Source organism: Benincasa hispida, chromosome 9 (assembly GCF_027475165.1).
Source record: "Benincasa hispida cultivar pf3 chromosome 9, pf3_genome.v1.1, whole genome shotgun sequence".
In the NCBI taxonomy this organism is placed as follows: Eukaryota; Viridiplantae; Streptophyta; class Magnoliopsida; order Cucurbitales; family Cucurbitaceae; genus Benincasa; species Benincasa hispida.
Window position 1 is genome coordinate 2,297,124 of NC_143486.1, and position 13,144 is coordinate 2,310,267.

Here is a 13,144-nt window from a genome sequence, read left to right on the forward strand (position 1 = left end):
TGTGGAGAATGGTACACACCCGATCCTCTAAAATTTTACGCTCAACAAAGTTATCAATCAACACGTTCTGACTACAACAAACATGAGAGAAAGCAACAACTCTCAGGTCATCTCCCTGTTTCTTAGCTTCTGCAATAAAGAAAGGGACTTCGAAAATATTGACATCATCATTTAGCAAGTTGATGACCTCCATAAAGTCGAAATGAACCAAAATATTCCAAGTATGGAGAAAAGAAATACTCACAAGTGGATTAAATTAAAATATTTAAATTGAATGATCAATTGTATTACTATTGATAAAAAGAAAATCATACTATTAAGTGGATTAACATTTTTTGTTCACATTAATGCATTTATTACTTAACTAATATTTAACAAGAAAAAAAAGTTTTTCTTTGGTGAAATATACTTTATTCTATCTCCTTTAATATATCCTCCTTCGATTTGAGCTATGCAAGCTGTGTTGTCTTCGTATAATATTGTTGGAAGATTTTTGTTAGAAGACAAGTCATACATTTCACGAATGTTCTGAGTCATTGACCTTAGCCATACACATTCTCGACTAGTCTCATGAATTGCAAGAATTTCAGAATGATTTGAGGAAGTGGCCGTTATAGTCTGTTTCACCAATCGCCATGATGTTCCTTCAAATGTGAACAAATAACTTGTTTGAGATCTAGCTTTGTGTGGATCAGATAAAGATCCAAAATCTGCATAACTAACTAAATCAAAATTTGATTTATTTGAATAAAACAAATCCATATCGATTGTTCATCAGAGATAACGGAGTATCTACTTAATTCGTTCCAATTTCTTTTTGTAAGAAATGAACTATATCTAATAATAAATTTATTGAAAATGCAATATTTGGTCTTGTATTATTAGCAAGATACATAAGTACACCAATTGTACTAAGATATGATACTTCAAGACCAAGAAGTTCTTCATTATCTTCTCTAGGTCAAAATATATCTTTCTTTATATCCAATGAATGAACTTCTATTGGAATATTTAATGGATGTGCTTTGTCCATATAAAATCTTTCCAAAAAATTTTCTATATAAGTTGACTGATGAACAAATATTCCATATGCTAAATGCTCAATTTGCAAACCAAGGCAAAATTTTGTTTTTTTCGAGATCTTTCATCTTAAATTCTTTCTTAAGATATTCTATTGCCTTTGAAAACTCTTCAGGAGTTTCAATTATATTCAAGTCATCAACATGTACAGTTATAATAGCAAATTCTGATTATGATTTCTTTATAAAAACACACAGACATATTGGATTATTTTGATATCCTTCTTTCAATAAATATCCACTCAAGCGATTGTACCACATCCGTCTTGATTGTTTCAATCCATATAGTGATCTCTTTAACTTTATTGAATACCATTCCCGAAATTTGATGTATATATTTCAAATACCTTAAATCCTTCTGGGATTTTCATATAGATATCATTATCGAGAGATCCATCTACATCAGATGCATATCCAGACTTTCATACACAGTCAAGTCAATTAAATATCTTAGTGTAGTTACATCCACCACTGGATAATATGTATCCTCATAATCAATACCGGATTTTTGTGAAAAATCTTGTACAACTAGTCTTGCCTTGTATCTTGTGACCTCATTATTTTTATTTTTTTTTCTCATAAACACCCATTTGTATCCCACAGGTTTGACACCTTTTGGTGTTTGGACTACTGGTCCAAAAACCTACCATTTTGAAAGTGAGTCTAATTCTACCTCGATTGCTTCTTTCCACTAAAGCGAATATTTTCTATGTCAAAATTTTTCAATAGATTTTGTTTCAGGATCCTCATTTTCAGATATAATATCAAGAGCAACATTATACACAAAAATGTTGTCAATAATTACATTAGTTTGATTCCATCTTTTTCCTGTGATGACATAGTTTATTGAAATCTCAATATTATCATTAGGTATTTCACCTTCCTCACTAGTCATATCGAGGATTGCTTCATGATTATTTACAACCTCAACCTAGTCCTTCTCACTATTAATTATTTTTCATTTTCAAGGATTTTTATCTTTGGATCCCATTGGTCTATCATGCTTCTTGCGTGTTCTAGACTCGTTAGTGACAACTTGTTGTGTTGGGATATCAATTTTTTATGGAACATTTGCAGCTGGTATATGTGACTTAGTTACTTTCTTTGTATCTATAAATACATCTGGTAATTGATTTGCTATATTTTTCAAATGAATTATTTTCTGAACTTCAAGTTCACATTGATCTATACAGGGATCTAAGTGAGATAAATAACAATGCATTTCATGTAATTTCTTTTTCTAATTTCTTAATTCCTCCCCCTAATGTTGGAAAATTTATCTCATTAAAATGACAATCAGCAAATTGTTCAGTAAATACATCACCTGTTAGGGGTTCAAAATATTTAATAATTGATGGGGAATCATATCCAACATATATTCCTTACCTCCTTTGAGGACCATTGTAGTGCATTGTTGTAGAGTAATTGGAATATATACAGCACATTTAAAAATTTTCAGATGGGAAGTATTTGGCTCATGACCATAAGCTAATTGTAATGGCGAATACTTATGATAAGCTATTAACCTAATGCATATAAGTGACGTTGCATGCAAAATAGCATGTCCCCATACAGATGAAGGAAGCTTAGCTCTCACAAGTAATAGTCTTGCAATTAATTGCAAGCATTTTATAAATAGTTCTGCTAAACCATTTTTTATATAAACATGAGCCATAGGATGTTCAACACTTATCCCAATTGACATACAATATCAAAAGCTTGGAATGTAAATTCACTAGCATTATCAAGACGAATGGTCTTAATTATATAATTAAGAAATTGTGCTCTTAACTTAATTATTTGAGCAAGTAATCTTACAAATGCAAGATTTTGACTTGATAATAAGCATACGTGTGACCATCTACTGGATTCATATATTAATACCATAAAATATCTAAATAGTCCACTTAGTAGATAGGTCCACATATACCACCATGAGTTCGTTCTAAAAATGCAGGTGATTCAATCCCCACTTTAGCTAGTGATGGTCTAATTATTAATTTGCCTTGAGAGCAAGCATCACATGATAATACATTAGATTCAAGAATTTTCTTGTTTTTCAGTGAGTGTTCATTTGAATTCTCAATCTGAAGGAAATCAAACATGAAGATTTCCATGAGCAGAAGAATGATCGTTCCAAATTCCATTCGAAATTGAACATACACAATTACAGTCAAGAAACGAAAACTAATAGATCATGCACAATACGAAATTACAGCATGCTTACAAATGAGATCAAGGGATAAAGTATACATATCTTTGAAGACTCATTCTTCAAACTCCCTCGATCACGAACGCTCGTTCAGTCTCCAAGACAGTAATACACGAACGCTCAAACACAATGACCGCAACACAGCACGATCAACAGCAACCAACACACGAACAACGTGAACACACAACAAACGACCTCCAAAACCTCGAACTCAGTCGAACTGAGTGAGAATACCACCACAATGATTACCTTGGTATTCTCGATGTGAGAATCCAAAAGTGTGGGATCTGTATGTACTTGGTTAGAGAAAGAGACGGGAGGAACAACAATCACGTAGACGATTGAGCAAGTGGGAGATGAGAAGTATCTATAGTATAGAAGAATGCTCAATCGTGTAGAAGAAGGCAACCTATCGTATAGACAATGCTCTGCGATCGTTTAGCTACGACCAGCTGAGTGAACTATCGTATAGTAACACTCCACGATCATTTAGTCTCTCTATAAGCTATCGTTTAGTGAAACGATTTCACTTGATAGAAATCCGTGAGTTTCTTTCCGAATTAAGCACTCTTCTAATTTTAGGAAAACATTTTTTTTATCTCATGGTTACCATAAAATCACCAATAACCTCCCACTCAATTGGTTATTAGAGAAAAAGAGATAATTATCTAATAATTAATATTATTATAAATATATATATGATAACCAACTTACCATATTATATTTATAACCTATAGTTTAAATATTTCATCTCATGAGATATATAAACCATAGTTCTTTTTCCATTTTATGGTACTTAATGCAAATTACATTTACATTAATCCTCCACTTGATGTATCTCATACATCACACCGATCATATCATATATAATCGAATTTCCTCTTGTCAATTTGAATATTTCAAATCAGCTCCAAGAACTGATTCTCAACTTGAATCTATTGATCTACCAAGGGGACCTTATGAACCTGTAGCATGAAGCTCCAACGGTACGTGAATAACTGAATAAACTCTTTAGTCATGGGATCCACCATCCATTAACTACCGGACACTCCACTAAAGATCGACAGCTGCACTCTCCTTATTACAGATATATTTTGTGTTCATATCAACCAATCAACGGTGCGATAACCCTTTACAGATCGTTCGTAAGTACACCTGGGCTAATTTACCATTATGCCCCTGTAGTTACATCTAACCCTTTAAGTACCACTGATCCCTCTAATGAACAAAACTCATAGTCCTACTATGATTGAGTCCTCTCTTCCAAAGAGAAGCTGTGGCCACTATGTAAGACTTGGAATCAACCCTTAAGGGAACAATCTATCTACTTACCTCTGCTTCGGAGAATGAGTGAATTCCATCTTGTGTAACTGAGTTCCCAGCTCCCAAATCAGACAAATCTCCAAAAAGGTAGGCTTGTTGAGTTGACAATTTGGCCACTCTCACTCATATAATCAAAATACCGCTCTCGAAAGCAGAAGTTTCCAAAACACTCAAGATTAAGGTCATGTCACCTATGGTCGTTTAGGTAAGATGTTAGTCTCAAGTATCAATGGTGATGCGTAGAAAATTGGCAGTCAATTTTACTCGACAACCCAAATCCCGTGGATGCGGTATGTGATGCATGTTCCTAAAATATGCGTTGATAGCCATGCGTCGATGGTCATACATTGGAATGAAAATTGCGTTAACGAATGTATGCAATGACCATGCATCCTCCCACAAGTTTTCTTGCATTCACGCCAAGTATAACATGAACAAAAATTTCTAGGGTAATCCGAGGTCGAACACAGGGACTTGTAACTATATGTTTGCGTGATGTGCATGCGGCGGTATAAATAAAAGAATGGAGGGTTTGTTGTTAAATTAATCCTACTCCAACTTCTATCTAACAGACATTGCAATGAGAATATTCATGAAAGGTAGAGATGCGACAAACCTTGACATGAAATAAATGTATGGGAAAGTAGATAAAATGCGGAGATGTTTTCATTGCAAAACTTAAGAGTGATCGCAAGGGCAACCCTAGTCAACGCAATCCATGCAATCATGTTACAACCATACACGATAAGTCATTTTCCAATGGAAATGTAGTGCTCCTAATTCTAGGACGCATTTGTTGAAAGCAAAGTGTCCATAGAGCTTATTCCTAAGTCTCTACTCTTGTCCTGTGCGATGATGCAAAATCATGAAAGCAAGGTGACCACATTCAATCGTATACTATCTCTAGGATGCATGCAATGCGTTAATAAAAAATAGTGCTCATTCCTAAGTGCCTATCTCTTGTATTATGTGTTCTAATCTGGCTCTCCCAAGCCTAGATTCTGAACTGACCTTCTAAAGCCTAGATTCTGTCCTTAGACTACCCTCCCGAGTGTCCCTAATGGACGAATGAAACGTATATAATACAAGACAATCGCATAAACTTCGTTGACCTACAATTGTTACTATCCCTAGTGAACAATGCATACCTTGCTTAATGCGTCCAACCACTTACCCTCTCGGGTAGTTGATTGTTGCTGACTTCACTCATAGACAAGCAATACGTTAGCCCATAGACAGGCGTTGCAGCAGCTTCATACTAAGCAAAAAAAGATTACTCACTTACTCGCACAACGCACACCTCTCGATGGGTTGCTACATGCTTCATATCCCTAATCCACATGACTAAGAATGCAATACCCAAGCAATCTCACTAAGTGTTGCAATGAAAGTAAAGATGCTAAACAAGAAGATAGAGATGGAGTCGAAGGAATAGAGAAATGAATTGAAAAACATATTGTATTAATTTGTTAATTCAAAATGTCATACAATACAATATAGAAAAATAAAGGAAAAAGAAGTGATCGGTGATGCATTGTTTTATTAGGTGGAAATATGGATGATATGCATTGATGGATTGCGTTGTGCACTCAAGTTTCCCCAGAGGAAACCAAGTGTAAATTTCTCTGAGTTTCCTGGTAAGTCTAGGGTCGAACACAAGGACATACGAAAATAGTTGCGTTGGAGATTTTTATGAAAACTTGCGATAACCAGTTGAATAAATAAGTGTTTGGTTGTTGTTGCGTTAATGAAAATAATAACGAATGCGGCAGAGTTCGAAAAGAGTTGGTAAATGGGAAATACGATGAATGTGCGGTGAACGGGTTGAGAATGGTTTCGGCTAACACTCCCTAGGATGCGTTCATGCCTTGCGATCATGCAACATGCATACAATAGTAAACCACTTCTCGGCATGAATGCCATGGCTTCTAAGGCTAGAACGCATGCGATAAATATGCGATAGGTCTATAGGATTTACACATAAACCTCTATTTCGATGACAACATGACGTTCACACAAATATGCGACCACATAATATCATTCCTATTCCTAGGATGCATGCGATGCAAGTTGACAAACAGAGCTTATCTCTAAGTCCCCATCTCTTATTTATGCAAGCTAATCTTGCTCTTTCGAGTCCAGATTCTAACCTAGCTCTCTCGAGACATTAGGTTCTTCCTTTAGATTCTCTCTCGAGTAACTCTAAAGGGGTATTTTGCACAACATAAAACAAGACAATTGCAAGCAATGAACTTCCTAGATCATGTTAGCTTAGTTCTTCTCAACCCATTCAACTAGTTTAGCTACTCATACGTATTAAGAGAGTGAGCAGATGTAGAAATAGAACTTCCATTAAATAGATATAAGATGAAGTACAGAATAACAATGTAAGTATATTAAAGAGCCTGGAATAATTTCTTGCTGCCAGGCATTACACTATTTCTACTCGTGCTCTGAAGATATTCTCGCTTTCGAGAGAGTCGGCCCGCTCTCTGCTTTTACGCCTCAAGGTTCTCTCTTGAGTTGCCTTGGACGATCTCCAGCGTCACCACTCTTTTCTTGCTCCGCCATAAAATGGAAAAGAAAACTATAAAGAGAGGCATGAACTTGTAATGGTGATGAGGTAATCGACTGCTTAACCCCTCATCTGAAGAATGCACTTGGTAGTTATAGGGCATCAAAGGTGAAAGGCGGCTTCTCTCTCCTCGTTGTACAGATGGGACAACCTTAATTCCTGACTGATGTGTCGAATAATTGTCACTGATAAAATTGGATCTACTTTGTGAACATTATCGGCTATCAACTTAATTTGGATCCGACTACCGTCAGCTTTCTGTCCCATCGATCTTAATTGTCCTTTCGTCTGGATGCGTCCACCATGTTGCAGTGATTTTTCTTAGGTGAATGTTTGCGAGCATGATCAACGCAAAGTCTTGCGATGAAGTTTCTCCACCAATGTATTCCTATGATCTAATTCTTTGCATTGCGTTAACGCATTATTCTGCACAAAAATATAAAGATCAACTGCTCTAATGCGTTGGAGGCATGCGACCGCAATATTATAGAATTTATGCTTAATGGATACAATTTAACATATTTCATCAATACAATCCAATATTGTTTAAGGATTTAGCACTATGATAACATGCATTTCTGCCCGTTATCACACCCCCAAATTTAAACAATGTTTGTCCTCAAGCACAAGCTGAAGATTCCTCTAGCAAGTTAGCCGCAAAGTTCTTTCCCTAGATTTCTCAAGGATACTTTGTTCAAATCCTATATGCCAGAATTTCCTTAAGTCTTATTCAAATTTCTTCCTAAAATACTTTTAAGACTTAGGCATTGCAAGCTTAACTTTCTAAAGGACTTTACTGAATTCCGGAACATTGCATGATTTATTTAAAAAAGAAAATTTTCCACTGGGAATCAAATGATTTATCCTTGCACAAAAAAAATTTCTTCATTGCTATTTTTTTTCTGACCTTGCTTCGATCCGAGTGCCTTGCCTTCGTTTTGGCTTGCCCCCACGTGTGTCATGCGGACATCCAACTACGGGTAAGTGCCTTTCACAACTTAATTCTTATCAACATGGGTTTTCCATTACGTTGATAGTGGAGTTGTTATTCAATATTTTTTTATTTGTAGCAAGGTCGGAAACAAATACTCCACCCCTAAATTTAAAATACGGCAATGTCCACATTGCCAAAAGTTAAAATAAGTCATCCGATGGTCATAGAATGCGTTATAAAGAAAATTTGAAACGAAAGCTAGCAAACCCCTAACTTCGAGAAATATTTCATGAGGTGACTATCCTAAGAATTACGTTGACTCTAGTATATACGAAAGAGATAGAAGTATATTTTTCATCATTGAAATCATACTTGGCAAGAATACATGCGGTAAACTACTAAAGTTATCTACTTGTGATATGTTTGCGGTAGTCAATGAGGATGCGGTGATAAAACATTGGAAAGTAATATGCAATGTGATAGCATAAAATTTGAAGTAAGAATAAGGAAAAGTACACCCCCAAATTTAGCGTTGTCGCCCACAATGTATTGACGCGTCCATCTTGCGACGATCATTCTTCGTTGGGTTGCGGTGATGGAATAAGATAAGTGCTGCTTCACGTAACATTTCCGCAATCCAATGCCTCAATCGTTGTAAGGAAAACAAAGAGAGGGTCAAATTATTTTAAACAAAAAAAAAAAGTTTTTTTTTTATAGCAATAGAAGTGACAAATGAAAAGATAGTAAAGTAAGGATAATTCTGAGTAATGGAGAAAAGAGCTGAAGACTTGAGATTTTCCAAAACTTTACGTCCTTGATAAATTGTGATCATCTGATAACGCAGGGACCACCTACTTCCTTCTTCATTCAAGGTTTCTTAATTCTATGGAGTCGACTAGGTGATGTCAGTCTTCTCCATGGTATGCCTTTACTCGGTACCCATTGACCTTGAATATGTTGGTTCCGTCGTTATTTGATAATTCCATCGCGCCATGCAAAAGTACTTGTCGAATTATGAATGGTTTGAACCAAATAGACTTTAGCTTTCCCAGGAAGAGTCACAGACGTGAATTGAAAAGCAAGACTTTCTGCCCGACTTGTGGTTGACAAAGTGTGATCCTTCATTACTTATGATGGCATGGGGAGTGCCAAAACACATGAAAATATTTTTCTTCAGGAACTAGGAGACTCCTGCCGCATCACTTGCGGTGCATGCAATTTCCTCTACCCACTTGGAGACATAGTCAATGACTAATAAAATATAGTGCTTACCGTTTGAAGGAGGGAATGGTCCCATGAAATCAATCCTCCATACGTCAAATAGTTCCAGCTCCAAGGTAGTATTCATTGGCATTGCGTTCTTCCATGAAATGTTGTCGGTGCATTGACACCGATCACATTTCATTGTGTAGTCAGAAGCATCCTTAAATAATGAAGGCCAGAAGAATCCACTTTGTAAAACTTTGGCTGCAGTATGTTGTCCTCCAAAGTGCCCTCCATATGGCGAATCATGGCACTGTGATAATATGTGTTGTTGAGCAGCATCTGGGATGCATAATCGAATGAGTTGGTCTGCACCTCTTCTATACAGATTCGACTCTTCCCAATAATAGTGTCTGCATTCATTCTTGAGCTTCTTCTATTGATGGTAGGTGTAATCTTCAGGAAATTGTGCACAAACCAAATAATTAATTATGTCTGCATACCAAGGCAGTTCTTCCATGTGAAACAGCTGCTCGTCCGGGAACACGACACTCACTTCAGATTCATTACAGTCAACCTCAGGATTTTCTAATCTGGACAAGTGATCCGCAACTTGATTCTCTGTCCCCTTCCGATCAATTATCTCGATATCAAATTTTTTAAGGAGGAGAACCCATCTGATTAACCTCGGCTTTGCATCCTTCTTTATATTGTGGTTGACAAAGTGTGATCCTTCATTACTTATGATGGCATGGGGAGTGCCAAAAACACATGAAAATATTTTTCTTCAGGAACTAGGAGACTCCTGCCGCATCACTTGCGGTGCATGCAATTTCCTCTACCCACTTGGAGACATAGTCAATGACTAATAAAATATAGTGCTTACCGTTTGAAGGAGGGAATGGTCCCATGAAATCAATCCTCCATACGTCAAATAGTTCCAGCTCCAAGGTAGTATTCATTGGCATTGCGTTCTTCCATGAAATGTTGTCGGTGCGTTGACACCGATCACATTTCATTGTGTAGTCAGAAGCATCCTTAAATAATGAAGGCCAGAAGAATCCACTTTGTAAAACTTTGGCTGCAGTATGTTGTCCTCCAAAGTGCCCTCCATATGGCGAATCATGGCACTGTGATAATATGCGTTGTTGAGCAGCATCTGGGATGCATAATCGAATGATTTGGTCTGCACCTCTTCTATACAGATTCGACTCTTCCCAATAATAGTGTCTGCATTCATTCTTGAGTTTCTTCTATTGATGGTAGGTGTAATCTTCAGGAAATTGTGCACAAACCAAATAATTAATTATGTCTGCATACCAAGGCAGTTCTTCCATGTGAAACAGCTGCTCGTCCGAGAACACGACACTCACTTCAGATTCATTACAGTCAACCTTAGGATTTTCTAATCTGGACAAGTGATCCGCAACTTGATTCTCTGTCCCCTTCCGATCAATTATCTCGATATCAAATTTTTTAAGGAGGAGAACCCATCTGATTAACCTCGGCTTTGCATCCTTCTTTGTCATCAAATATTTGATTGTTGAGTGAGCAGTGTGAATGAGTACCTTGGTTCCCAATAGATATGCTCGAAATTTTTCCAACGTAAAAATCACAACCAGGAGCTCTTTTTCAGTGGTGGTATAATTAAGTTGAGCAGGGTTCAGAGTTTTACTCACATATGCGATGGGGTGCAAAATAGTCTTCTTCTTTTGTACTAATGCACCTCCCATTGCATACCTGCTTGCGTCGCACATGAGTTCGAATGGGAGTGTCCAATCTGGCGCAATCAAGACGGGTGCGGTAATCAGCGCATCTTTTAAAATTTTGAATACATTGAGGCAATTGTTGTCAAATTCAAACTTCTTGTCTGCCTCTAACAATGCACTCAGGGGTCTTGCTAATTTAGAAAAGTCCTTGATGAATCGTCTATAAAATCCGGCATGCCCCAAGAAGCTTCGCACAACCTTCACGTTGGTTAGAGGTGGAAGTTTTTCAATTGTGTCAATCTTTGCTTTGTCCAACTCCAACCCTTCTCGAGAGACCTTGTGTCCCAATACTATTCCCTCCTTCACCATGAAGTGACATTTTTCCCAATTGAGCACCAGGTTCGTCTCTTCACATCTTTTTCGTATTTTCTCCAAGTTGGCAGGCAGACTTCATAAGTGTTCCCATAAATGGAGAAATCAACCATAAATATTTCTATTGAGTCCTCGAGATAATCTGAAAAGATCGCCATCATGTACCTCTGGAATGTGCTTGGCTCATTGTAGAGGCCAAACGGCATGCGGTGAAAAGCAAATGTCCTATATGGGCAGGTGAATGTGGTCTTGTCTTGGTCTTCAGGAGCTATCATGATCTGATTATACCTGGCATATCCATCCAAGAAGTAATAAAAATCGTTCCCTACTAATCTGTCCAACATTTGATTGATAAATGGCAAAGGGAAGTGATCTTTCTTTGTGGCCACATTCAATTTGCGGTAGTCCATGCAGATGTGCCATCTAGTGATGGTCTTTTGTGATATTAATTCATTGTTCTCATTTGAGACTACCGTCATTCCTCCCTTCTTTGACACACATTGCACAGGGCTGACCCACGTGCTATCTGCAATGGGATAGATAATGCTCGTATCCAGCCACTTGACAATCTCCTTTTTTATGACCTCCTTCATCGTAGGGTTAAGTCTGTGTTGATTTTCAATGGTTGCTTTGTGGTCGTCCTCAGTACGCGGGGCTAATTCCTTTGATAGCAGCGAACGTCCAGTCGATTGCTCGCACATGCTTCTTAAGAATGCTCATCAACACATTCTCTTGATCTGTGTTAAGTGCGGAGGAAATTATTACTGACAGCTTCTCATTCTGCCCCAGGAATGCGTACTTCAAATGTGTTGGTAGGTTTTTTAGTTCAAGGGTTGGTGGTTCAACGAGAAAAGGCTGCGTTATTTTTTTTTCTTCGTTTGACTCTACTTCTTACGTTGGGATCAATCCTTCTTTTTTGTTTTTTTTTCTACGATCGTATTGCAGGTAGCTACGGATGCGTTGGCATCCTTTTCTTCACACTCTTCATCAGACTTTTCTTCTTCAATCAAATTCAGGTCATCATCGGAATCTTGCAAGTCTTCCTCATTAGGAAATTTCATGGCACGAATTATATTAAACTTGAGCTTCTGTCCGTTTATGCTCAAAGTGATTTCTCCCTTGTGCACATCAATTTGAGCACGACCCATTGATAGGAAAGGTCGCCCTAAAATGATGGGCACATCTTTGTCGGCCTCATAGTCTAGGATGATGAGGTCAGCTGGCAAAATAAATTTATCAATCGTGATCAACATGTCCTTCACCTTACCCTCTAGATGAACCAGAGATCTGTCGGCCAGTTGGAGAGTCACAGATGTGAGCACAAGTTGCCCCACATTTAATTTTCAAAAGATTGACAGCGGCATCAAATTTATATTGGCCTCCAAGTCACACAGGGCATGGCCAATATAGAGTCCTCCTATGGAGCAAGGAATATTGAAGCTCCCAGAATCGTTCATCTTCGGTGGGATAATAGATTTGAAATTTTGCGTTAGTGCCACTGTGGCAAATTTTTCAGCGCCTCTCTTTTTAGTTACCATGTCCTTTAGAAACTTGGCATAGGCAGACATTTCCTCAATCGCTTCACTGAAAGGAATATTAACATGTAATTGTTTTAACATAGATAAGAAGCGTTGGTACTGTACCTCTTCATTTTTCTTCTTTCTTAACCTTTGAGGGAAAGGTAGTAACTGGACTTTCACGGTTCCTGTTTCATTTGACTTTGAGGTCGACGCAGCT